The following is a 27,686-nucleotide window of genomic DNA, read 5'->3' on the forward strand; positions in this document are numbered from 1 at the left end:
TTGCATCAGAAAAAAAAACATCAAAGAAGTTCAAATTAACAGGAGCAGCAGTATATCGCTTTGCATTTCATAGAATTGGTACAGCACAAAAGGAGGCCATTTGGTCCATTGGTTCTGTGCCCACTCGCGTAAGAGCACTCAGCTAGTCCCACTCTCACATCTTTTGACCGTAACTATGCAAATTTTTTCTCTTTAAATAATTATCCAATTCCCTTTTGAAAGCCATGATTGAATCTGCCTCCACCTTGTTCTCAAGGCAGTGCATTCCAGATCCTAATCATTCACTGGATAAATATGTTTTTCCTCTTGTTGCCTCCGGTTCTTTTGCAAATCACCCTAGATCAGTATCCTTTGGTTCTTGACCCTTCCACCAATGGGAACAATTCCTCTCTATCTACTCTGTCCAGACTCTTCATGATTTTGAAAATATTTAAGGATGTAAAGGTGAATTTCACCTCTGGCATCATTGCGAGAGAAAAATACAAGTACAAGTTGACGTTTAATAAGTTTAGTAGCCAACATAAACAAGTGTTAAATGTCAACCTACAATAACAATGACTTGCAATGCACTAAAATGGAAAAAGAATGTAAAGTGAAGTTCCACCAGTGTGAAATACTCAGCTTATTATGTCTGAGATTTGTTTAAAGGACATGAACCTCTCAGAAGTAACGGCTATGATCTGTTAGACAAGGGGAATCCTTGAGGAATATAACTCCCGTTCGAAATAGTCGATGCAATTCTGTGAGTCAACTGAGATCCCCTGTTTTTATGTTTAAGGCCACCCTCGCTGAGTTTGATCATTGGTCCCTAACGGACACTTGACAGAGCTCCAACTGCCCAGCATCCAAAGTGCTTTCACCAAGTAACCTGTCTGTGGCTTTATGACACGAATACTGAGGAAGGGGGTTACTCCTATTGAAACAGGAGTATCCAAGCCATTGCTTTCATGTGACTCATTGAGGTGTGTCATGCACCGGGGCACATATAAAGTTTCAATCCAATGAAGTTGTTTATGTCTCAAGCTGTGAATACTTACCCTAGAGTACTGCGCACAGTTCCAATCTCCTTATTACAAAAAGGATATAGAGACACTGGAGAATGTGCAAAAATATATACAAGCATGATACCAGAACTGAGAGGTTATAAATATCAGAAAAGACTTAATAGATTGGGGTTCTTTCCTTTAAAAAAGGGTAGGTTGAGGGGTGATCTAATAGCAATCTTTAAAATGATGGAAGGATTCAATAGCATAGACATGAAGATGATGTTTCCACTGGCAGGGAGTCCGAAACTAGGAGTCATGCATATAAAATAGACATTAATAAATCCAAAAATTCATGAGAAAATTCTTTACCTAGGGAGTGGTTAGAATGTGGAACTTGCTATCAAAAGAAATAGTTGAGGTGAGTAGTATTAATGCATTTAAGGAGAAACTAGATAAGGACTTGAGGGAGAAAGGAATAGAAGGATATGTTGTTAAGCTTAGGTTAAGTAAGGTGACAGAAGGCGCATGTGGAGCAGAAACTGCAGTACAGACCAATTGACCTGAATGGCATGTTCCTGTGCTATATTTCTATGGAATCTTGGTGTACTGATTCAAGAAGCATTCACCAATGTACTAAAATCATCCCTTTCCAAAACTCCAGGCCCGGCAAATTCAAGCTCGACAAACCAGCAACTGAGAAATATAGGCACAAATGGGTCTGGGTTGACTGGGTTTGAGGGCCAGATTCCCATTCCTTGGAGGCTAAGGGTTGACATCCCCAATGTAATGCATTCTTGGGTTTAAATCAGGACTTTTGATCAGGTTGTGGTGTTGTATGTAAACTCTACTGTTTCAACTTTGGTTTAGATCTGGCATCAGGGGTATTTTCCTTATTGAAAGTGCTTGAGAAGTCTTCTGTGCCTGGAAATAAACCAATGCAATTTGTATAAATTGCATTGTGTCCCAGCACCAGGAAACACAGTGGAACACAGTAATGTCACATTGATATAACTGCTGCCACAACTATGCAATTAGCTTAATGTGTTTTTTTTTCTCGAATAATATTTAAACGCTTGCCAAACAGTCCTTTATTTGGGCGCAGTCTTCGTGGAAAAAAAAATTTGGTAAATATTCCTTTTTGGCCAGGAGGGAATAAAACCCAGAGAGCTGCACATTTTTTTTTAATGTATGTTGATATCCAGTGCAATTGATGCAACAACAACAAACTACATTATATAGTGCCCTTATTATAGTAAAACATCCCCAAGGTGCCTCACCGTAGTGTTATCAATTTGATACATAGCTACACATGGAGATATTAGGACAGGTGACCAAAAGCTTGGACAAAGATTTAAGTAGTGTCTTAAAGGAAGAAAGAGAGGAAGAGAGGAGGAGAGATTTAGGGATGGAAATCCAGAGCTTAAGTCCTTAGCAGCTGAAGGCATAGCCATTGATGGTGGAGTGATTAAAATCGGGGATGCACAAGAGGCCAGAATTGGAGGAGCGCAGAGATCTCGGAGGGTTGGTGAGCTGGAGGAAGTTAGAGATAAGGAGGGGAGAGGCCATGGAGGGATTTGATAACAACCATTACAATTTTAAAAATGGAGGCAACTGGACTTAAAAATAGTTTGAGGCAAATTCAAATTGAATGTTCCCAATAACTGGGTTAGCTCAGCTTTACTGTGCTCCCTGTGGATGAGGAACCAAGCCCAGATTGCCAACTATGCAGGAAGGAGCTGAGGAATGCTGGCAATCCTCCTAGGATTAATCAGGTATCAGTGTTTGTTTTATGAAAACTAAAAATGTCACACGAGTGCAACAGGCTGAGGCACATTGTTAAGGCAGAGTAGAATGAACATCAGTCTCCATTCAACTATGCTGCTCCAGTATGTCTGACCTTGTGTGTGCTTGCTGCTGACACTGGGTGCCTGAAGTGGAAATGTTCCATTTCTTAACACTTACATCCTTCAGCTTGGCAAGCAGATAAACTCACAAATTAGAAGTAATTTAATTTAAAAAAAAGATGCTCAGAAGTGAAGGAACCGGAACAGTAAGCTGGAGCTGAAACAGACCATGTCATGGGTACACATCCTCCATTCTCCACACAGTGAGGTCTTTATCTCAACCGTGCCTTCACAAGGAAGCACTTGAGCAGTGAACGGGTTCTTCCCCATAGAACGGGAGGCAACAAAAAGAAAAAGTGAAAGAGCGTCTCCTTGTCCTGGCCAACCCTATAAGGAAACTCAACATCAGCCATCTGGCACAGGGAAAAAGCAAACACTGTTTATTGCCCGCTTGCATAAACTGTCACCTCTTCCACTCACTGTGTTCCAAATGGACAAGCAAACTCTTTTTCTTCCATTTTAATCCAAGTACATTTTTTAACAGTGAAATCAATGCTCGAGATCAAAAATATACCATACATCATTGTCCCCATCGACTGACCCTTTCACTGCTGAATATTACAAACTGTACAACCCTGTGAAAGACAATCAACATTCAGAATTATCAAAATCTGCCTTTCAGATCCGCAAGCAGCTGGTAATATTCCGGCAATTGTTTATAATGATCAGTGCAGTTCAGTTGTGGCATTCTCCCATTGTTGAAAAAAATCATTAATCTCCATAATATGAATGAGTAATGAAAATGCAGTAACTAAGCCTAATTGGTTAGCTGTAAAAGATCCTAAGGAGGCTCGATGATTGCACTACTGAGCAGTGCAGGTCAATAGTCAACAACCACTTTGCATTGCTCAGCATTGTTGCATTCAGAGTGCCACATTTTGGGTTGCAAGTATGAAACGGAACAAAAGAGAAAGACAATTAACTATTTCTTAATGGCCCAATCATTCTGAGCAACATGTGGAGGAGAGGCTGAGCTGTTAGTCAATCATTGGTGAGCGCTGGGCAGCTCAGTTCTGTAATATCATACAGACCATGCATCACTCGGACATTGCACATTGGAGATTTCTACCTCCACTTAGACATTCTTTCAATGGACTCTTCACTTGGGCTGGCCAAATCGATGACTACAACAGAACTCCAGATATTCACACTATCATCTGACATCTTGACCTTACATGTTTTGTTACTCAAAAGGAAGCTGAACATTACATAGAATTTACAGCATAGAAACAGGCTATTCGGCCCAACTGGTCTGTCCCAGGGTTTATACTCCACATGAGCCTCCTGTCACCTGACTTTATGTAACCCTGCCTGTATATCCTTCTACACATTTCTCCCTCATGCTCTCATCTATTTTCCTGTTAAATGCATCTCTGCTATTCGCCTCAACTACTCCATGTGGTAGCAAGTTCCACATTCTAACCACTCTCCTGAAATTTTTTTTAACTAGATTTATTAGTGACTAACTTATAAGTATGGCCCCTAGTTTTGGACTCGCCCACAAGTGTAAACATCTTCTCTATGCTTACCCTATCAAACACCTTCATAATTTTAAAGACCTTTATTATGTCTTACCTCAGTCTGCTCTTTTTTTCAGCCAGTTCAGTCTTTCCTGATAGTTAAAACTTCTCAGATCTGGTTTAAGTTTTGATGCTGTTCAAGATCGGCGAAACAACATTTCCCTTACAAATGCATTTCAAAACAGTTGGAGAATGAATTAATTCCAGTTAAACCCTGTTAAACCTGATCTTATTCGAACACCGACATTCTCATCCAATCATATACGGAAAACAAAACACATTTGGATATTCCTTCAGGCCAGTCAACGTCAACTTTTTTGAACAATCCCTCTCTGATTACCATGCTGCTGCAATAATAATTAACCAGGACACATTTTCAAAGTGGATCCCAAGGCTTTAACAAACGAAAAGTTATGCCATCGCTTTCTACTGAATGTGTACAATATTTCAGCTATGCGAATGCACAGTAGGAAAGGATACATCAAGCTTTGCTTTGCTGCCAATTTATTGCAATAGAATGTTTACGAAGAATTGCCTGTCAAGTTAAAAGCTTGCAAGTCACTGCTTGGACCAGACAAAAATAGAGATCGAGGCATTCCAATCTTGATCAACTCAAAAGGAATTTGCAGTGAGAATTTGCTTGAGAAGTCAAAACTTTCACTAAGATTTCTGTCATAAATACAGTGCTATAGAAACACTCTTATCAGAGCTCTTACATGCCAAACTGGGCACTGCTACTACTTAGATTCCTTGATATCCTATGCTATATGACCTTTAAATACCATCTTGGCCACTAAGAATGGGAAGAAGATATACAAGAAAAAAAATGTCACCATATATTATGAATTTCTTAAAGTAATAATGAACTATATTTTCAGTGAGTTCAAGCCAGTTATTAATTAATGACATGAATCTTTCAAACTTTATGCTATGGTTTGTGATGCCAATTGAATATTTACAACACATAAGCAAAATACCGCCAAATGCAGGAGACCTGAAATAAAAACAGAAAATGCCGGAAATAGTCAGCAGATCTGGCAGCGGCTGTGGAGAAAGAAGCAGAGTTAATGTTTCAGGTCAATGACCCTTCATCAGAATTGGGAAAAGTTAGAAATGTAACAGGTTTTAAGCAACTGAAAGGTGGGGAAAAGGGAAGGTTTGTGATAGGGTGGAAGACAGGAGAGATTAAATGACAAAGAGTTTGTGGTGCAAAGCCAAAGGAAGTGGTAACGGAACAAGTAAAGAAACAAAAGGCACATCTGTGGGAGGTGTGAATGGCAGCATGATGAACAGCTGCGTCTGAAAGCAAAAACAAGAGAAAAGCAAGAGTAAAACAAAACCTCCAAAGAAAAAGGAAACAAAATGGAGGCAGAGGTCATGGTCTGAAGCTCAACGTAAGCTCAAGGAACAGCACCTCATCCTTCGATTAGGCACTTTACAGCTTCTGGACTCAACATAGAGCCCAACAAGTTCTGGTTTGAATCCTTTGTCCTGCATCTATTTGGGTGGATGGAGAGCATTTTCTGCACTGCCGCAATCTGGCACTTAGCCAATTAGTAACAGACGGATCAAATCAATTTCAGACTTGTTGCCATCTTATTACTTTTTATATTACATCAGAGTGAATAAAACCAACTTAAGATGTCAGCTGAGTGGTATCACTTTCAGCTCTGCATTAGAAGGTTGTGAGTTCAAGCCCACCTCAGCACATAATCGAGGCTAACACTTAGCTGTAGGACAGAGAGAAAGCTGTATTGTTGGAAGTGCTGCCTTTTAGATAAGGCGTTAAATCAAGGCACTGTCTGCACTCTTAATAAACGCAAAAGATGGCATTTTCTAAAGAAGAGCAGTAGTGATCACCTGGTGTGCTGGTCAATATTTATCCCTTGACCAACACTGGTAACAGATTATCTGGTTATTTATCTCATTGATGTTTGTGGGAGCTTGCTGTGCACAAATTGGCTGCCACGTTTCCTACTTTACAACAGTGACTACACTTCAGAAGTTCTTTGCTGCTTGCAAAGAACTTTGAGATATCCTGTGACTCTGAAAGTGCTATATTTAAATCCAAGGTTTACTTTCTCCTCAAAAACATACATTGTTTTTGCTTGCTGTTTATGTTTCTTTGCAATATATCTTTGGAGATATCCATAGAAATTGTTCGCTCTCTGATTTAGAAGAGATACAGGACCAGATGCAAAGCCTTCCAGATAGAGGATCAGGTACCTTACATTCTATCAAAAGGAATTTGTGAAGAGGATTAGAGTGAGAGAGGAGGCTAGCACAGAAATCTTGAGATTTGGTTTCTCCACAAATGGATGCTATTTCATTCAGACCCATTGCTCTATCTGAGGCGGTAAAAGTTACAAATCCCCTTAACCACTTTTACCACAGGCTTCTTTTCACCTATTGGGCTATTGTTTCTGTGCCAGATCTTTCTCACAGCAACTCAGCTAGGCCCACTCCCCTGCCTTTTCCCCGTAACCCTGCAAATCTTTTCCCTTCAGATAATTATCCAATTCCCTTGCCATGATTGATGAGAAGGGGAATGCAAGCCCATATTGCAAAGGAGCAAACACATGTAATAGAAGCTGAGGAAGAGAAATTTTAAAGGCTGGGCCAGCAAGCGATGTACTGACATATTGATGAGGGAGTTGTGCAATCAGGTAATTGGTAAATATGTCACATGAAGAAGTTGGATTTTGAAGAAGCGATTAATTGTCCTTAAATGCAATATTTTTCATAATGATGCTCAGGAAATGAGATTTACAACAGTGACTACACTTCAAAAGTACTTCAGTGACTGTAAAGCACTTTGGGACATTCTAAGGTTATGAAAGGCACTACATAAATGCAAGTCTTTCTCTTATAATAGGGTTGACTTGAATTATATGGAATAAATCTATAATTTCAAAATTACATAAGCATGACCTTAAGTGTCCAAATAATCTGTATCAAAGTGAAATATTTTCAAAGTTTATTAACCACGAGGTAAAATACAAGCTTCAGACCTCAGACACAACTGAATCAAATGCAGGAAATTAATTGCTAATTTTTTTTTGTCTAGGCTGATGAAATGTCTGTGCCTAAAGTTTATTCTTGGTGATTTTTCCAGATGCTCCATTTTGATCAGAAAGATCCTTGAAGATCCTCCAATCTTTAATGCAGGGATTAGTGGATTCTTTACACTGAAGATGAAAAGCACCCGAGACTGTAGCTAATAGAATTGCTGCTGGAAGTCATTGTGATTTCGAACCTAGGGGTAACTGAGAAGGTCCGGGTATATCTCGAGAGACAAGTAAATGCTGAACTTGCTTATTGATTTCTTTGTCTAAGTGACAGTGCTTGATTTTATGACGAAGTCTTCTCCATAAATTAAGTCAATTTATTGGCCTGTATGTCATAATCTTTGAGTATCAAAACAACAGCCTTGGTATCTTGCCTTTGGGAGTTACAGCAACTCAGTTCTTACTTGCGTTAATATTTCTTACACTGTAAGTTTCTCCTATTTGAATTCTGCAGGGTTTGAAAATGTCCTTCCTCAGCATTGCTCCGTAATTGGTGGATAAATGTTAACTCTGAATGCAAAGATGTGTTAACAAAGAAAAGCTTTCATTTATCTAGCACCATTCACGGCCTCACAACATCCCAAAACATTTTACAGCCAATTAAGTGCTCTTGAGGTTTGATGTTGCTGTTGTAATATAGGAAGCATGGCAGCTGATTTGTGCATAGCTCAGTACTGAGAGCAGTAATGTGATAATGACTAATGTGATAATCAGTTGATTGAGGGATAAATATTGGCAGTCAACAGAATTCAATATTAGATGCTGTGTCGAAGAGATCCAATATCTCCTGTTTCGCGGCACAACCCAAGACAAATTTCTAGCTCATAAATTTCATATATGGCCTGAATATACACATTGCACATCTACGTCGCCTAGCAAGATTGAGTTTGGACGTTCCTGGTGCAATGCATTTTTTTTCTTTTCGTTCTAACATTAAGAGCCTATGGATAAGCCCCAGTTCTAGTTTAATCCATGTTGATCAAAACCCCTGTGTACCTCAGCTAGTGGCTGTAAAGGACAACAATCTGAATATTTTCAGCAGATGAATACTGCTATTGAGTTGACTGTTCCACCCGTAGCCACAGCTCAGCTTGGTTTTGGCATGGGATTCAGACACAATGAGCTGTTCCAAGGAAGAGGCCCTCCACTAGAGCTGGGGGCTGAGGGAAGTTGACTGCTTTACTGACTATAAAATCAGCCTTCGCTGAATCTAGATTCAGCTCACCCCACCACCCAACAAACCCCAGCACGAAGAAGCAACAAAATTGTTGGACTCACACAAACGTAGCAAGGGTAAAGAAAACAGCATCCTCTTTATTTTAACCCCCCGATTCTAAAATTCTCATCCTTGTTTTCAAATCCCTCCATGGCCTCGTCCTTCCCTATCTCTGTAATCCCCTTCGGCCTCTAAGATGTCTGCGCTCATCTAATTCTGCTCTCTTGAGCATCCCCGCCTTTAATCGCTCCACCATTGGTCACCGTGCTTTCAGCTCCCTAAGCTCTGGAATTCTCTCCCTAAACCTCTCTACGTTGCTTTCCTCCTTTAAGACGCTCCTTAAAACCTACCTCTTTGACTAAGTATTTGGCCATCTGCCCCAATATTGCCTTATATGGCTCAGTGTCTAATTTTGCTTTGTAACGCTTTCGTGAAGCACTTGGGGATGTATTATTACTTCAAAGATGCTATATCAATTTATGTTGTTGTTGTTGCTGTGGGATAAACTAGAATGCGAAGCAAATTGACAGCTGCATGAGGACATTTAGATAATGAACAATGCTGGAGGTCATTCACTGAAGCTGATACATTAGGGCTGTACATGGAGCTGGTGGGTAGCATGGGTTCCAGAGATAGCATTTACCCTGATTAGATGAGAGGTGCACAGGCCAGTTCCATGAGTCAGGCTCATTTTAACAAAGGTGGTGAGCTCGCAACTCCATATTGTACCAGCTACTGAGATCACAGGGGCTTGGGGATGATGGGGGTCACCCTGCAATGGACCACTAACACGGGATGATGGCAGACTTTAAAAGGGATGTGGCCCCTTGAAGGCAAAGGGTGACACATGAAGGCAAGCAGTGGGTAAGCCTATCAAATTTTTTAAGATGGATTGTGCCTTCCCAAAGGCTCTTTGGGTCAAGTTAGTGGCTGGCCGTAGTCAAAGTTTGCGACAATAACTGTGGAAGCAGGAAATGGAGTCTGTGCAGCACTTGAACCACTGCATTGGCTGACAATGTGTAGATGACGCTTATGTTAGCCTGGCAGGAGGCAAAGTCAAAGAGGTTGAGTGCTCTGGTTAATCTTGCCTGCAAATGGCAGTGTGACTCTGTATGGCAAAGATTGACTGCAGGTCTCCTTTCAACAAGCAGCACACCAGTCACAGAATATCTGGTCATTTATCTCATCGATGTTTGTGGGATCTTGCTGTGCACAAATTGACCAACGTGTTTCTCTACATTACAGCAGTCACTATACTTCTAAAGTATATTGTTGGCTGTAGAGTGCTTTGGGAAGTCCTGAGGTCTGGAAAGGTGCTATAGAGATGCAAGCTCTTTCATTTCGTTCTTTCCTGGATAACGTTAGTTATCGGGAGGCTAGTCCAGGAATGCTTGTACACATGGTGTGTAGGGTGACAGCGTTGGGCATAGACTTCCTCTGCTGCAATGTCAGCTGCCTCATATGCCTCGAGTCCTCCTCATCCAGGAGAGAATGTAGCAATAGCAAATTCTTCATTGGGAAACCTATCATCACAATTTGCAGGCATGAAACCATTTCCCCAACTCTTAGTGCCAGAAATATTTTTTTCATAGAAACACTTACAAAGTGTCCTTTCGAGCCTAGACTTCCTTGTTTAAAGGGATGGAAAAAGATCATCATTCCTCCCACAGTGTCTAGCAGTTCCTGGACACTCACTGCAAATGGGCATTTTTATGAGTGAATGCTGATTCTGTGTGAAGGCCAGAAAGTAGTGAGGGACACCACCTTCCATTCCATTGCATTAAAATATTCGAGCTCCTGGCTTTGTCCGGTCAGAGCTTGCTGTGTCATGCATCACACCCAAGAGGCAATGCATGCTATGGAAGGGACTTGAATGCAACTGATGTCTGCCCAAATCCCCACTATTCTATGCCTTGAATGCTTAAGTATATGAGACACAGCGGCATCAAAGATTAGCCGCAGTATCACTTTTCTTAGAAGGAATAAGCTAACTGAAAGCAATTAGGCCTAATGTGTTTTGATAAATAGAGAAACCACACAGCAAGCAATGCTGCATTTAATTCCACAAAAAAGTAGGTAGGGGAGCTTTAAGCTGTAATAGAAGCCACATGATGCAACAGGTGGCACTCTAATTCTAAGAAAAACATGTGAATTATCCAAAATCCATTACAGACCATAACACAGGGTAATATTTTGGACAAATAAATTAAGTCTGGCTTCTTGCACAACCATCTGATTAACTAGGAACCAATAAAGTACCGTATCCAGTGACACCAACTTAAAATGCACTCTACTATTTTCCTAATTAATAAATATTTTCCTTCTTAATACACTCCTTGCATTATCAGAATGCTCAGTAACGCTGCCATTCAGAATTAATTCAACTCATGTGGAAGCCTTTGAAATATATTACCTTAATAACCTTGTTTCTTTTGAGTCTTCATTTAGGAGCTGAGGGGCGGGGGAGGGGGGAGAAGAGGGTATGAAAGGAGCGGAGGGGAAGTTGTGGCGGTCTTCTGTGACCATCAGCATTTTCCAGCCAAAAAGCAATGCAAGCACCTGACACTCGGGCTGCAGACAAAGCTACTTTATAATTAGCCATCAAGAAAAGATTTGTTTAAAAGCCAATCCTGGGGTCATTTAACCACTGATACCTCATCTCTTTTACTGTGTTCAACCTTGATAGGTAGCGAACTATGAATCTTGACCCGTCACCCTGCAAAACTGGGCCAATTTGTCTTATATCGTGCTCCCCTCCCAAAATAACCTAATTAACTTAAATGTTGAAAGTTTCACAAAGTCTTTTAAATATCTCAGAGCAAGCTGCAGCTTTGGGGTTGCATACATTAAATCAAGTCATAATTGCACTCACTTACACCATCCATCTGATAAAACTTTGTTCGTCACCCTCAAGCAACGTGCCAGGAGAGATGTTTCCCCCAGCTGTTAACATTTTTAACATTAGGGAACTGTACCCTACCACATTGTCTCTCCATGACACAAGACATGAACAGAGTGTAGAGCAGTCCCTTTATTTTAATTTTATTTCAAATGCCCATTTCCTTTACATATTCAAATCAATTTCTTCTTTGTATATTTGTATCACAAACTAGAGCATCACTGCCAACTTAATTAGAAATTAAAATATTTTCAATGTTACCAAGATTATCGACTGGAGTTTTCCCGCTCAGGCCTGGGTTAAAATGCAAATGGGGTCCCTTTGATGTCATGGAGATCGATCAGTAAGTGATGTGCCATCCGATCAGCAATATCAAAATCCAAAATAGGCGAGAATGGAGTGGAAAAAGGAGCTGCTCCACTCCAAAGGTGAGTAGGGTGTGATAAACTCTCACCCCCAGTTTTCAGGGTGGCAGAAAGCAGTGGCAATATATTCCCCGTTCATATTTTAAAACTTCTCTCTGGTTATGTATTTAAGTAAAGCTTGTGGATTACTGATGTAGCACCAAGGCAGGATGCAAATATCCCAGGGCATTCTTAAAAGTAACAGTAGCTTTATATTGGAAATTTCAAATCACAGCACATCAGCTGAAGTCATTTTAAAGTCTTTGCATTAAAACCACAACAATTCTGAAATATTACTTCATCCATCATTTTTCTGGAATGGAAGCGAACAAGAGAAATTTTACAGACCTCTACTCATTAGACTATATGGGCAGAGGAGCAGCTATAATAGAATGGGTTAGAAACGGTGTTTGAAAAGTGCAGGCTTGATTGCTGAATTGCCTTTTCTCATTCCATGCTTTTTCAGGAGAGAAACAACAGACTGCGTACAAAACACAAACGTACCTACTGGCTGCAATCCTTCAGATATTCCAAGTTTTCCTTCTCCTTTCTGAAGCACCTTCCTGCAATAAAAAAAATGTCACTTAAAACCACATTTGTACATGGATCTGTCCCTGCACACATAGACATTTATGATTCCACAAAATGCGTTGCCTAGTGACGAGCAATTCTCATTCAGAAGATAGAACATGTCTCACTTTCCCTCTAAGGAGAAAAAAACACATTCTCCTTCGTATCTCTTTGTGTTTCTTTAGCACAACAAGCAAACTGAATCTCTGAAGAAAGAAGGAGGCTTTATATGCCTCCCAATGCCATTCTGACCTAGACACTTCATAAGCAACATTGGCTGAATCCTGGGCACAGGTTACCTGCCTGATGTCCAATTTCTCAATTGGTGCAATGGTGCATGACAACCCAATTTCTGAATGAAAAGTAACTTACAATATAGGTCCCATGACATCTTCATCAATTAATCTCTCCTGCCCTCTGCCCTATCACACACCTTCCCTTTTGTTCTCTTCTCTCCCTCCGGAGCTTCACTTGCTTAAAACCTATTACATTTCTAAGCTTTGCCAGTTCGGATGAAAGATCACTGACCTGAAACGTTAACTCTGCTTCTCTCTCCAGAGATGCTGCCTGACCTGCTGTGTATTTCCAGCATTTTCTGATTTTATTTCAGATTTCCAGCATCCACAGTATTTTGCTTTTATTATTACAATATAGGAGGATTTTTAAAATCTTTGAACTTGTCCTCCGTGGAGAACTTTCAAAGTGTATAGTTTAATACAACCTCTTAAGTTTGTTCATATTAATGTGTTAAAGAAAGCTTCTTTTTAACGACAGTCCCATTCATAATGTGGATTTTATTTATACAACATATACTTGTTGAACATACAGTAACAATTCAAGACAGTGTCCCATCAAAACTTCAATATTCTTTCACGGCCCAAAATTAATGCAGTAAACTCACTCCACAAAGAAAGAAAGACTTACATTTACATAGCACCTTTTACAACCTCAAGAATGTCCCAATGCACTTTACACCCAATAAAGTGTTATTTAAGTATAGTCACTGTTGAAATGTAGGAAACACGGTTGCCATTTGCACACAGCAAGGTCCCAGCAATGTGATAATGAGTAGATGATTTTTTTTTTTTAGTAATATTAGTTGAGGTATAATTATTGGTCGGGACACCAGGGAGAACTATCATGCTCTTCTTCAGATCGCATGGTATCTTTTCACTTGCACCTGGGAGGGCAGATAGGACCTTGGTTTAATGTCTCAGTGGAAAGACAGCACCTGCAACTGTGCAGCACTCCCTCAGAATGCACCAGAGTGTCAGGCTAGATTTAATGCTCATATTTCTCAACCTTGTAATTCAGAGACTAGAGCTTCAAGGCAAACATTGCTGATTTATCTATCAAACAAACCAGAACATGTATCTGCAGAGTGTAATTGTTCAAAGAAAAAGGAAAGGTTTGCATTGTGAAGCGGAAATTCAAACTATATAACTAATGTAGAACAATTGTAAAATTTACGGAAGACCTGTGTTTGATTAGATTGTTCTATATATTTGAATGTTCTGTGGAAAACAGTCAGAGCAGAGTGGTGTGTCATCTCGAGCGCATTCTGGCTAGCAGGCCTTTGCAGAGTAATATTTTAAAGTAGTAGCTTCTGTACTGCTAGGCTGCATTTCTCTTGTGTTTTGCGAAAGTAATGAGAAAAGCTTATTTTCCTTTTGTTTTGTTGCTTATATCTTTATTTTGTTCGAACAAGTTTTTAAATAAAGTATGTATTCTGCCTTTTAGAAGCTCCTTGAAACCTATCTCTTTGATCAAGCTTTTAGTCAGCTTTTGCAATATCTCCTTCTTTGGCTTGATGTCAATTTTTGTCTTATTACATTCCTGAAGCCTCTGGAGATGGTTCCTCATGATAAAGAAGCCTCCATCAATGCAAGTTGTTGTTGGATGTTTATTGAACTCAATTCCTGACAATACCTACTGTATCATACAGTCTCAGGTATGTTCTGGAGATGTCTCGTGAAACCCTGCACAATAAGTTTCTCCTGTGTTGCAACGTAGTCACTGATTCCGTAGACTAGTTACAAGGTCGCTGGTCTGTTGTTAAATATACTGCGGTGAACTCAGCAAGCCAAATTTCATTTTCTTTCCTGTACATTCTGATGACAGAGGGGTCTAAATTTAACACGATGGCTCCTGTTTCATGGGCCTAGAATAGGTACAACGATAACCAATTTACAAGGGCAGATGCCTGCACTTGATCTGTATGGGCCACCGCCAGATCGGTCATCCTTTCTTCAGGTGATCCTTGTGATGGCCTGAAATGGGGACAGGCCTTATTTCAATAGCTCTGTCTTGTATTTCTCAGTCTTGAACAGCCTAAACAATGGTGCTTAGCTAAGACTGCTGGAGGCCGCTGGAAAAGAGCCCAAAACCTTCTGCTTCTCCTGACCTCACAAAACAACTGTGGGCCGCTGTTGGCCGGCCTTTTCACCCCTTCCTGATTGCCACCAGCTTACCTCAGCACACCCCAGACTTACTGGGCCTCGTCGCAGGGGAACTTGGTACTGCCCAGACACACAAGTTGTGTCAGGGTGCCTCGCAGTTTGCCTGATTTATTCTGAGAACAAATTTTGCTCAGCCCTTGGGCCTCTTCTTTTCAATGAGCTGTCACTGTCCATCAGGTTTTGAGCTACTAAGGAATTTAGCTCCCGGAGGTTTTTTTAAATTTTCTCTTCTACTTTCTCAGATTTATACTGGGGTAAGTTTCCACAGGCACCATTGAACATAAAGGATTTTCCTCCATTTAGCCAGCCATTTTCAGGCCTGTACAGCCTAGCCAACAGAGGAAAATTAAGCTAACAGTAGATATCCAACCTAGAAATGTATCATAAGACTTTCTTTCTTCTCAACTGGGGTAGACATCTTCAGCCAGTGCATCCTGGCCCTGCCACATATAAATGGCAACAAGTGGTTGGGGCTTTAGGCAGGGCCCCACTAACCTCCCTTACTGCCCAGGTTCACTGGTGATATTCAATACTTGCATCAAGCTGGCATTCGGTCCTGTTTACCACAGGCCAGAGCTGCTCCACTGTTGAAAGCTCACAAAGGATCGGGGAGAAACCTCCAGCTGTTCCTGTGCTGTACTGTTCTTTGATCTTTGATCTTTGAAGTCCTCAGTATTTTATGTTTTAATTTTTATATATATATAGTTAACTTATTTGAACAACCTTTTCAAGTTTTGTCCCTGAAGTTTCAACAAAGAACAGTACAGCACAGGAACAGGCCATTCAGCCCTCCAAGCCTGCGCCGATCTTGATGCCTGCCTAAACTAAAACCTTCTGCACTTCTGGGGACCGTATCCCTCTATTCCCATCCTATTCACGTATTTGTCAAGATGCCTCTTAAACGTCGCTATCGTACCTGCTTCCACCACCTCCCCCGGCAGCAAGTTCCAGGCACTGACCACCCTCTGTGTAAAGAACTGTAAAGAACTTTCATTACTTTTTTTTTTAAACCTCTATGAGTATTTCCTCTTTTTCATTTTCTAAGTATTTTTCTTACAGACTGGGCCTACAGAAGCAATGGGATCTCCCTAAGGTCTTCCAGTCTTCCCCTGCTTTGACAAAGAGAACGAGGCTCAGAAGGATCGTGCTGGCTGAACAGGCACCGTGGGCAGCCCCTGATCTCTGCTCACTGGTATCCCAGCATCACTGGTACCTCAGCATCACTGTCACCCCAGCATCACTGTCTGCAGGTTTAGGCCAGGCTACTACATACAGTGCTTCAGATGGCTGCACCTCCCTCTCCAAGCAGCAACTGAGTTGTCCCAGCTGCCAGACAGCTGCAAGCACAGCTCACAAGGGAGACCTTCACTGAGTAAGATCCAAGTGCACTGCCAAATGAGTCCTCCCATTGTGATCCCCCACTTTTGGCAACAACCTCAATTCAGACACCTGCTGACTTGTAGCTCCCCTTCGCAACTACTAAGGCACTCTGTTAGAGATCATTGTGCTATTCCCTCATTCACGGAAATTTGCCCTAAATTGTTCTGCATGTATCCGGTCTGTGGCAAAAACATAGCATTGACAGCTCTTGCCCTGCAGAGATAATGACTGCCAATAAAGAAAATGGTTTGGGATCCAGGGGTGGGGGTCCGGAAGGGGGAGGGGTTGGGGTGCCGGGCTGAAGTCTGCCCCAACCTCCAGTGGAAGGAAGAAAGCTTCCTATAGAGAACAGTGATAGTGCCTGGTGGTCGGTATGAATACACAGTGAGCATGCACTGAGGAAAACTGCCGCTATAGTGCCGACAGTTTCTGCTGGTAAATCTGCCAGTGAGGAAAATCCAACTTTTAGTGTTGGCAGACTATCCTGCAAGTGGGAGTACATCACAGCAGGGCCCAATCCTGTCCCAACCTGACATATATATATAGACTGCAATAGGAAGCAGGAATCTGGGTTGATTTGTTTCCTACCCTAGTGGCCAATTGTACTGCTTCATCACCACCATTGCTGGAATTAGTTAACTCAGCCCAGGCCAAAAGGACAATGATCAAAAAGAAAGAACGCATTCCCATTTATATAGTGGCGTTCACATCCTTAGGATATTCCAAAGCACTTCACAGCCAATGAAGTATTTTTAAACTGTAGTCACTGTTGCAAATTAAGGAAATGGATCAGCTAATTTTTGCACAGCAAGGTCTCACAAACAACAATGGGAATACAACACTGCGGCGAACTCCCCTGCTCTTCTTGAAATAACGACATCTTTCACATCTACTTGAGGGGGCAGACAGGGCATCAGTTTGGTGTCTCATCTAAAAGACAGCACCTCTAACAGTACAGCAGTGAAGTGTCATCCTAGATTATGTTCGTAAACCAACAACCTTTTAATGCAGAGGCAAATACACTAGCACTGAACCCAAGATGATATCTAGGAGCTTCCTACTTTCTATGGCTCAGTACAACGCTACAGTCACATTTACCCACTCAGCCATCAGATTAGACCATGGAGTAACAATTTAAAGTAACACCAATTCATATTTTGATGTTTCACAGCCATTTAAGATCAAGTAGGCGGATGTGTAATTTAACTCAGTTGGGACTATGATCATTCCATGTGGTGAGTACACTGGCAACTCCCATGATTTTTGACATCCAATCATTGAGGCAGCACGCAAATTAAACTCATTTCAAATAGAGAAATTTTATGCAGCATGAAAATTCATGAATCACATTATATTATATTATAAACATTTAAGGTGTGAATTTATTCTTTGGGGCTTAAAGAAAGAACCTCGGTTTTGTGCCTAACTGGGACCTGACTCAGAGCTGGAGCCAGAACGGATACAACTAAACTGGAAAATGATAGACTGGAGAATATTAAGTATGGGACTCAATCATTTCAAAATTAAGGCTTTGCCAAATAGCAGACGTAATGAGGCCACACCTGGAAAATTGTTTGCAGTTTTGGTCTCCTTATCTGAGGAAAGATGTTCTTGCTATAGAGGGAGTGCAGCGAAGGTTTACCTTCTGATTCCTGGGATGTTGGGACTGACATATGAGGAGAGATTGAGTCGGTTAGGATTATATTCGCTGGAGTTCAGAAGAGTGAGGGGGGGATCTCATAGAAACCTATAAAATTCTAACAGGACTTGACAGGGTAGATGCAGGAAGGATGTTCCCGATGGTGGGGGAGTCCAGAACCAGGGGTCATAGTCTAAGGATACGGGGTAAACCTTTCAGGACTGAGATGAGGGGAAATTTCTTCACCCAGAGAGTGGTGAGCCTGTGGAATTCACTACCACAGAAAGCAGTTGAAGCCGAAAAATTGTATGCTTTCAAGAAGGAGTTTGGTATAGCTCTTGGGTTTAAAGGGATCAAAGGATGTGGGGCGAAAGCGGGAACAGGTTACTGAGTTGGATGATCAGCCATGATCGTAGTGAATGGCAGAGCAGGCTCGAAGGGCCGAATGGCCTACTCCTGCTCCTATTTTCTATGTTTCTATGTAATTGCTGTGAACAATTGCTGACGCCCTGCATTGAATTAACCGCTAGGCCATATTATTGGTTAACAGCATATCATACAGTAACTCACCATAGATTAGCAGTTTTTACCTCATTCTGTCAGGAAGAAGTCTAAATTCTGCTCAAGACCACCCAGCCCTTCACAGTTTACACAGTAATGGGGCAATTCTAACTCCTTCCAATCAGAGAGGGAGCAGTTAAAATGGTGAGGCTCCACTCTCCATGGATCTGCCATGTTAACAGTTTTGGCAGTGGATGAGACCCCTCCTCCCTGGAATTTGGTGGGAGCCTGATTCATAAATATATGAATATGGGGCAGTGACGGTGGGGGGTGTGCCTCAGTCTAACAGTTCATCCGAAAGACAGTACCTCCAACAATGCAGCGCTCCTTCAGTACTGCCCTGGAGTGTCAGCCTTGATTTTGTACCGAAATTCTGGAGTGGGACTTAAACCCAGAACCATGTGACTCAGAGGCAAGAATGCTACCAACTGAGCCACAGCTGACACACAATTTGCTGGAGAAATAATCCTGCTGTACTTGGGAGACTCTGTTTGCTGACATTTATGAGTAAATTAAAACCACGAGTCCCGCCATGACTCCAACTCATGAGCTGTCAATATTCACTCCAAAGGTAAACTCATGTGTAAGACTAACACAGACGGCCAAATAAAGGCAGGTGACTTTTCAAGTGGAGAGAAAGACATAGTTTAAGTCAGTAATACGTGGTCCACTGTCTTTCAAATCAAGTGTTTGAAACGGTGCAACAGAATTAATACGATTTCCCACAGCAGGGTGGGAATGGTAAACATTGTTCTTGGATTCAGATGTGCTGTCCCTGACTCATCCATGGCAATAATGCAGGATGCCCAAGCTGGCTATCATACAAGAGCCTGAAACGTCACTGGAGGTGGATGGTTCCAGGAGAGGGCCTTGGTGTCCTGAACCACAAGTCTGGGTTAGAATACTGTTCTTGGGCCAATTACCAACTACAGAAATGATTCCTATTGAATCATCACATGGAACTCACTCATTTCATTTTCCCTCACACTGTTGCTGTGTTCAATCTGGTGCCAATTGGACATGCCAACAAAATTGATAGTGAGGTCAGAGTAAACCTAATAATTACCGTGTGATTTGAACCACATAAGTAAAAGCTTCCAGACTCCTTTTGTGTTCAAATGCAAAGTATCTAATTTGCGAGTAGAACAGATTCTTTCCCAACCCTAAGGGATTCAATCCAAAGATGTGCGATCCAGATTGCCTTTCCCCACAAATTAATTGCCCTCTGTCTTTTCCAACTGCATTTTTAGCATCTATGAATTCCAGCGGGGTCAGGACCAGGTGCAGAAGTGATTTGAAAATCGTGGTCCTGGAGGGTGTCTCTGGATCCCGGTGCCTCTGGGACAGACTCCAATTTTTAAAGTGATGGTGGGAGCAGAGAATTCACTTACCTCCAATTAAAGCCCAACAAGCTCCGAGAGGACCTCGTTAAGGAGCCGGGGGGGGGGGATCAGGACTGGAATTTTCAATTTGGATTCTGGCAAACCCGAATAGTCTGGTGCACATTAGAGTGGGCGAAGGGAAACTTTGTGCATTTATCGTGCATTACCGTAGATTTGTATCTTTCAACAATGTCTTCCTTTTTTATGCTGCCAGCCCTCTAACGAGCTGCCTGCTCTCTCCAGCAAGTAAGCGGCAGGCCCCATCATGGCAGCTGTCTGCCTTTGATGCTCACGCTCTGCAGGCAGCTCCTGCCCCCTGGAGATGCTCGGTGCCACTAATTGTGCATTGAGCTCGCGTCCTGCCCAAACAGGGCATTAACATAGAAAAATAGCATCGCGTGAGTGACGCAGACAGGACGCGGGGTCAGGACTCGGAAATTATCCGGGCGTCGGGCTCCCGATCCGAATTTGAAAATTCAGCCCCACATCTGCATTTCAATGAGTGACAGTTAAAGCACCACACAGACCAGTGCATAAAAGCATTCCAATCTGATACCTGCCTAAAAATGTCAGGTTGTCACAGATCGTTCCTGTCCATGTGCAAAATCCATTTGACGTCAATTTGACTGGACAGGGAAATAAGATACAACAATATTTTTAAAGGAGTTGTCCGGATTTTAAGAAAGTGTTTTTCAAGCATTCGACACGGTGATGAACCTCATGTCAAAGCCTATTTATCAGGTTATTTCCAAGTAATATTGCTGCCCTAAAAGTTACACATGGCTGTTTTGATCCATTTCTCTTCCTTTGGCATGCCTCTCTAAATCCATTTTTACCATTGACTCGTTTGTTCCTTTTCCCAAGGCTCGCATGTTGAACCTAGATTAGACTTATATTCTTTTCAGCTTGGCTTATTTGGTAGTACTGTCCCCTCTGAGTCAGAAGGTTGTGGGTTCAGTCCTCACAGTCCACTTTTTTTGATTTATTTGTAGGATGTGGGCATCTCTAACTTAGCCAGCATTTACTGCCCATCCCTAATTACCCTTGAATTGAGTGGCTTTCAGAGAGCATTTTAAAAGACAACCATATTACTTTGTATCTGGAGTCACATGTAGGCCAGACCTGGTAAGGATGACAGATTTCCTTCCCTAAAGGACATTAGTGAACCAGTTGGGTTTTTACAACAATCGATTCATGGTCATCATTCCAGATTTATTAACTGAATTCAAGTTTCACCATTTGCCATGGTGGGATTCAAACCCATGTCCCAGAGCATTAAGCCTGGACTCTGGCATACTAGTCCAGAGACATTCCCACTATGCCATCACCTACCCTCTGCTTGAGCACGTAATCGTGGTCATCACTTCAGTGCAGCCCCAAGGGAGTGCTAGATAGTTGGAGGTGCCATATTTTGAATGAAACTTTACATTGAAGTCTGGGCTGCTATTCTCAGGTGAGCACAAAAGGTCCCATGGCAAGATCAGAGCCAAGAGTTCTCCTGGTGATCTGGCCAAAATTCCATCCTCAACCAACGTCATCAAAGATAGATCATCTGATTACTCATTCATTTGTTCATTATGGGACCTTGCTGCCTTTAAATTGGTCATCACATTTTCCTACATCAAAACAATGACTTACACTTCGAAAGTAATCCATTGTTTGTAATGTAGTTTGGGAATTCCTGAGGATGTGAAAAGCATGATATAAATACAACACCTGACTATTTTCTGATTCACACTATCAACACTGTAAGGACCCTCTAGGCAGAAATCACCTACTCTTCCCAGCTGTTCCTCTCTGCCCGTTCTAATCTGTATCTCCAATTTAAAGCAAATATCTTACATTATCAACAGTACAATAATTATGCTATTAAAATTGTATTGCCATTGTTACAAAATCAATGCATGTTGACGACACCTAATAATCTGACATAGTTTGTGCTGCGATGAATTAATTTGCATCAGAAAGTGCCATAACAATTCAAAAACATTGTTCTGTTGATTAAATGCTATGTAATTGCAAAGAAAATGCCATGCAATTTTATTGGGTTCATTCCCACCCTGAATAGTATCTTCAGCTATATAAAAAAGGATAAATGTGTTCCAGTTTACCAGAGAGATGCAGTTAGTTTCATCAGTGATAAGCAGAGAATTTAGCTACAAAACCAGATTACATTTGGATGGCCTGACTTTACACACATTGCTTAGTGTGTGGTACAAAGCAGCACTGGTGAATGTCGTGAGCAGGTCCCACCATTTGCCTGCTTTCACATGGCCCAAGGAGACTAAAGTGAAAAAAAGACCTTAAAATGTAACACAGAGTACAGAACAACAGAAATCTGGAGAGATTATCAGATAAAATATTCTTCTTGGGCCAATAACAGTGCTCAGGGTTCATGCAGCACTGACAAGTTAAAGGTCCGATATGCAGGAAGAGCTGTAGCCAAGAACAATCAAATAGATTGAAAACTCAAGTGGCCTGCTTTCACAATCATCTCACAGAGGAATAGTGTTATACCTAAACTAGAAGATTACATTTTCAACACAGGACACAATCTAGCAGGCAGTAAAATACTGAACACGCTAAGTCTGTCCCATTGTAAAGTTAACGCTCCTGTTTTATTACAACATAAACTATTGCATTTGAAAACACATCCCCACATGCATGTATATAAAAAACATATATTTTAGGGCAGTGATTACCAGATGGATATCTTATCATCAGAAGCTGTGTCATATAGGAAACAATAGAGCATAAGAAATGATGCAGATAGTGGAAGGACTGAGGTGCACACAAGCAACCAATTATCTGGTTGGGGAAGGATGTTTGGGAGGAAGTAGATGAGCTCTTTGCAGGACTGAGAATTATAGAATTGGTGAAACAATCGGAGAGACCTTGGTTGATAAAAGTTCTATAGGTAATACCTTCTCATTTATTGCAGCCATTCCTCATTAGTAGACCTTTTGTTGGGAAATCTTTCTTTAAAGTTTACGCAAGTTTGCAATTACTGAGCCAGTTAGTTTACACTACAATTCTTAAGTCAACTGATGCCACAACAAACATCATACAACATGAGCGCTCTCCTAGATTACATTTTGGCACAGGAACAACTTTTACATAACTGGCTTCTCTCATTGTAGAATACAGATAAAGAGAGTTGATATGAGTGTATGCAAAAGCAAAGATCAGATGGAAATACAAGGGCTCCTTGGAATGTAAAATTTGATTAGAAGTAAAAAAAAACTTTGTGAATTCCTTTAGCATATTTAATATCTAAAATGCTTCTATAGAAACATATGAGTCTTATAAAAAGGTTTCTTGAACTTGCCCATGCAGGTTCCATCAAAGGGTCCCACCCGAAATGTTAACCTGCCTTTTCCCTTTCAGAAGCTGATGGACCTGCTGTATTTTTTCCAGCATTTCCTATTTCAAATACAGTGAACTGTCTTTTCCAACAGACAGCTTGAACTGAAACTATTCACATTGAAACTGTTTGTGTTTAATGACCTTTTATATCGTCCCTTTTATTAAGCGTGGGAGCTGCGGATAACCTAAGAAATTGGCAACACTTGTGAAGCCAACAATAAAGAACAATCTGAAAGAACGAGCCATTGCACAGTCCCCAAGACCACCAGAGGACATGCATGCGGGTCCCTGCTAACTCTTCTAACTACAACACTGAGTCAGATGGATACTTAATGCTCTGAATAAGAAGAATACCTACCACGAACTGGTGATAAATACCAGCCCACTAATTGCCAAGTAAGAAATCACACCTACTGAGCCACTATCCTCTTCAACCCTTTGGTTTCACTGACAGTCCACACCCTTAGGGATTAGCAATATGTCCTGTACCCCCGCAAACACACTTATCGCACAGGAAGTGCAACAATCTGCTGTCCCCCATCCTGAAGAACTTAAGTTGTCTCCAATGATGATAGCTGTAGCCAAAGACAACAATTGTCAGGTCATCAGATAACATGAGGTAGAATTATGAAAAACAGCTTTTAAAAGAAAATAAGGCAATAGTGAAATGATTTCATTTGGACCTAATTTCTGGTCTTTTGCTTTAAAATGAGGCTCTTTGAATATTAACATTCAAACCCTTAACTTAGTCATTTCTTCTTTTTTGTTTAAAACAATGAACATCGCTTGTTAAAATAAGAATTCTGCACCAGTTTAAATATTTAGGCATTCATGTTGGAAGGGTCAAATTTTAAGCAACTTTGGTCACTTGGCCTGAATTTGTACCACTCTAGCTTTTCAGTTTTGATCAGCAATTACACCCAGTGAAAGTGATGTGAAAGTCAACTGCTCGCCAACTGTCAGAGCCTCTTGGCACCAGGAGTAAATCAGAAATAAAATGAGCAACTCTTGCAAAAATCTTCCTGCCAACAAAGTGTTGATAGAGGAGGCGTTACGAACCATTCACAAACTGCTCCACGTGCCAACATCACTATTTACCCTCTCAGTAAATACAAATACTAAATACTCTGACAGGGCTCGAGTTCTATGGCTTGACTGAAATGCGAAAGGATGTCAGCATGATATTTTCAGTTAATTGTAACAATTCTTAAACTAAATAAAACATGTTCTTTCTATCACCCGAGTAGCATATCTCTCAGGTTCAGTGCATTCAGTTATTCAGAAATTAGGCTGACAGTCATTTACATTCTTAATTTTTTAACAACATGCAGTGTAGCTCAGAGGTGGGTGGAAACTGAATGATAAACTCTTGGCCCTTCTTACAGCATTTATAGCCCAGGTCTGCAAAAACCATATCCATTTCAGGGTCACAACATTCCAGGCTCAACAACTAGACCACTCTCCAAAACATTTTATGAGGCAAAAGAGATGGTAGTCCATGCCATTTGCCTGGCCTGGATCCCATTACCAAGGCCCAAATATGTCATTATGACAGCAAGCACGGCTGCACAGACTCACTGCAGCAGCTGCCACACAAACGTTGTGTCCTGATTGTGCGGGGCCTGATCAAGAGAGAGAGTCTGCCCTCCAAGCCATCATTTTCCTTGTAATGGGTGTTTTTAGTTCTATCCTTTATAAGGCACTGAGGAAACTAAGGGCAGAATTACCGGGCCCCGCCGAGGTCAGGAACAGAGGTGGACGGGGCCCAAAAATACCAGTGGTAGCCGGTGTGCAGATTTCCCATCTCCATTCCCGGCGCTGGCCATTTTAGGGGAGGCGGGTTCGGGGTCCAGCAGGGCAGCCCCATGAGGCGGGCAGCCAATTAGGCTCATTGAGAGCCTTGTTAAGGGCAGTTTCTCAAGGCAATGGGGAGTGAGGGTAGCTTAACTGCCTGGAGGTGGGCGCCCAGCAATAGGCCAGAGAGCCAGCCCTCCAGGAAGGTATACAGGCCCTCCCTGCCTGCCGGGGTGTGGGTGCAGGCAAAGGCTGTTTTGTGGAGGGATTTCTCATTCCCCCACTGCATCGCCCCCTCCCCCACCCCCACCCCCACACACAGTGGTGGCCCACCTGCTTTTTTAATTTTTTATTTGTACTTTTAAAAAGGCTGGTGAGAGAGCACCTTCATGTTCCAGTGCCCTCTCAATTACGTACCCTTTTCCGCACTCTGCTGCTCCTCGCAAGCTGGAAGACCTCTGATTGGCCCTCCATCTTCGTGAGCCCACCTGCTGCCCTTAATTGGACAGGGAACCTGTCTCCATGCCAATTAAGGGGGCTGTCCAATCAAAATCCCAAGGAGTGACTGTTTTCCCCCCACCGGAGGCGGGTTTGTGACCCAGAAACAGACAAGACTCCTGTTTCCCACCCCTGAAGTGAAAACTGAGCCCCAGGCCTTTGTTAATTTTTAGGGAGATTCTCAGTGGAAGACTGGTGGAACAGCTACAGAATGTCAGGGCCTATGAGGATCTGGCTCACAAAGTTGTCCATGCATTGGATGAAATTCTGTAAAGACGCTTAATGGCCTGAAGTACTTTGCCAGGAAGATCTAGGCTAGTCAGAGCAGAATCACTTGGTCATGCAAAGTTGAGACACAGCTGGCAGATGTGGAGAATGCCAACAAGTCTGGTGATTGTTTATGTAATCAGCCAGATGCTGCACTTACGTGCTGTATACTCTTTCCTAACCTCCAGTGTAATTCCTGCCAGTTTCCTTTCTCTAAAATCTTTGAGACTTCTCTAATTTCTTGTGTTATTAGTGACTGCCTTCAACTAAGCCTTTCTATAGCTTCCTCATACAATCTCAACCTGCTTCATTTCCTTGGCTGTCCCTTTCCCCAGCTGTTAGCTCATGTAATTCCCTCCTCTGCAATTAGCTTAATCTTGCATCAACTCCAGTCATAGATTCAACTGCTTCGTGCTCCCCTTTCATAGATTCAACCTTTCTAATGGTCCCAACTGTCCCTTCCTTAATTGTCTGCTCTCGAATTATTTCCTCCCTAATTATTTATTTATTTTTATTTATTTAGAGATACAGCACTGAAACAGGCCCTTCGGCCCACCGAGTCTGTGCCTACCAACAACCACCCATTTATACTAATCCTACATTAATCCCATATTCCCTACCACCTACCTACACTAGGGGCAATTTACAACTGCAAATTTACCTATCACCTGCAAGTCTTTGGCTGTGGGAGGAAACTGGAGCACCCGGTGGAAACCCACGCGGTCACAGGGAGAACTTGCAAACTCCGCATAGGCAGTACCCAGAATCAAACCCGGGTCCCTGGAGCTGTGAGGCTGCGGTGCTAACCACTGCGCCGCTGTGCCGCCTTAATTAGCCTTAATAGAGAGAATGTTTTGCTTGGCCTTCTTCCAGTCTCTGTTGAATTGACCTATACATTCCTGTGGCAGGTACAGACCATCATAAGATGTTCACACAACGATACTTCAACAATCTTATTGGCCTGACTGCTGGTGATCAGTCACCATCCAAGGAATATTCAGGAAAAAATTTTGCAAGGACTGGTAGTATTATGTTATCAAATTCCTTACGACAGAAAAGCTGCATCAGAGTAGCAGCGTAGCTGCATTTTCATTAAATAACCAATGTTGTTTTTATTCAACAAAACATTGGGAATACTGAAGCCATCACCTTTGGCTCCTTCCACAAACACCGTATTCTTGCCATTGACCTGATCTCCTTCCCCAGCCACTACCTCAAGCTGAACCAGTTAGTTTGCAACCTCCACAACTTATTCAACCACAACCTGAGCTTCCGACCCCATTTCCTCTCAAACCACTACTTGCATTTCCGTAACACCGCCCACCTCCACCGCCACCCCTACCTCAATCCATCTACTGCTGAAATCATCATCTATACCTTTGTTACCTCCAACCTTTACCATTCCAGTGCTCTGCAGGCTGGCATTCCATCCTCCGCCCACTGTAAACCTCAACTTATTTGATTCTCTGCTGCCTGTATCCAATCCCGCACCAAGTTTCATTCACTCGTCACCTCTTTCCTCATTGAGCTATATTGGCTGTCAGTCCCTTAATACTTCTAATTTAAAATTCTCATCTTCATGTCTAAATTCCTCCATGGCCTCTTCCTCCCCATCTCTACAACTTCCTCCAGCACTATTAGCTCCACCCCAAACTTTCTGTTCCCCTGACTCCAGTCTCTTGTGCATCCCTGCTTTTAACCCACCAATGGCTTCAGTTGCCTAGCTCCCAGGCTCTAGAATCCCTTCCCTAAATCTTCCAACTCCTCCTCCAA

General features: G+C 41.9%; 1 protein-coding gene across 4 annotated transcripts in view; it reads right to left on the reverse strand.

Moving 5' to 3' along the window:
• The window catches only part of LOC137348172 (thyroid hormone receptor alpha), a 320,012-nt gene that overhangs the window by 210,093 nt on the left and 82,233 nt on the right, over positions 1–27,686 (reverse strand). For all 4 annotated transcript variants that reach the window (XM_068013470.1, XM_068013471.1, XM_068013472.1 and 1 more), the window contains one exon: positions 12,502–12,560. The gene's annotated coding sequence lies outside the window, so the exon portion shown is untranslated. The remainder of the gene's footprint in view (positions 1–12,501; positions 12,561–27,686) is intronic.

The sequence above is a fragment of the Heterodontus francisci genome, chromosome 33 (genome assembly GCF_036365525.1).
Source record: "Heterodontus francisci isolate sHetFra1 chromosome 33, sHetFra1.hap1, whole genome shotgun sequence".
Classification (NCBI taxonomy): Eukaryota; Metazoa; Chordata; class Chondrichthyes; order Heterodontiformes; family Heterodontidae; genus Heterodontus; species Heterodontus francisci.